Source organism: Protobothrops mucrosquamatus, unplaced genomic scaffold (genome assembly GCF_001527695.2).
Source record: "Protobothrops mucrosquamatus isolate PMUCROS unplaced genomic scaffold, P.Mucros_1.0 scaffold1450, whole genome shotgun sequence".
Classification (NCBI taxonomy): domain Eukaryota; kingdom Metazoa; phylum Chordata; class Lepidosauria; order Squamata; family Viperidae; genus Protobothrops; species Protobothrops mucrosquamatus.
Genome location: NW_015387629.1, coordinates 180,995 through 181,722, shown reverse-complemented (window position 1 = coordinate 181,722; position 728 = coordinate 180,995).

The following is a 728-nucleotide window of genomic DNA, read 5'->3' as shown; positions in this document are numbered from 1 at the left end:
ATTACTGTTTTAATTAATTCATAATTAGTTAGTTCAAAATGACATGTCCATCCTTAGAGAGTAAGGAAAAGGCACAAAGTTACATTCTGTAATTTGTCATGGAATATGTCTTTCTGTAAAACTGTTTAGTTATTTCATGATTTTAGTTAAATATTTAGCAAATGTGGCTAAAGCAAGTTTTTTTTTTTTAAAAAAAAAATATTACTTGGGGCTGGGATGTTTGAAAGACATCCTGCACATTTTTTGTAGTATCAAATTCAGGGTAATCAATCCCAAACATAACAGTGAAAAGTAATGCATGATAAAAATATCTACTGAGTAAAGTTCACAATAGTATTTACATTATCTCCCTACCCCCCTCCTTCCCTCATTTATCTGGCGCCATTGATTAGCTATCTTGTAATAGCTGGCTGTATTTTTCCAGACTGATAAAACCCATAAAACCCAAATCTACTGTAGTATAAAACTAAGTTATAAACCTTTCTCTCAAAATTAACTCATTAAACTATGGAGTGGTAGTGTAATGAAAGTATTATATAAAATACTCTTCAAGTTAACTCCTACAGGTCCCCATGTAAAAATGTGGACCAATCGGCTCATTTTGAAGTCTTATAGTACATATAAACTCTGCATTATTCCATAGCTGTAAATGCTCCATTCCTGATATATGATTAAGATGAAAATCTTAATAATGCATTATACACAACCTGCTATTCTTTTCTATATTT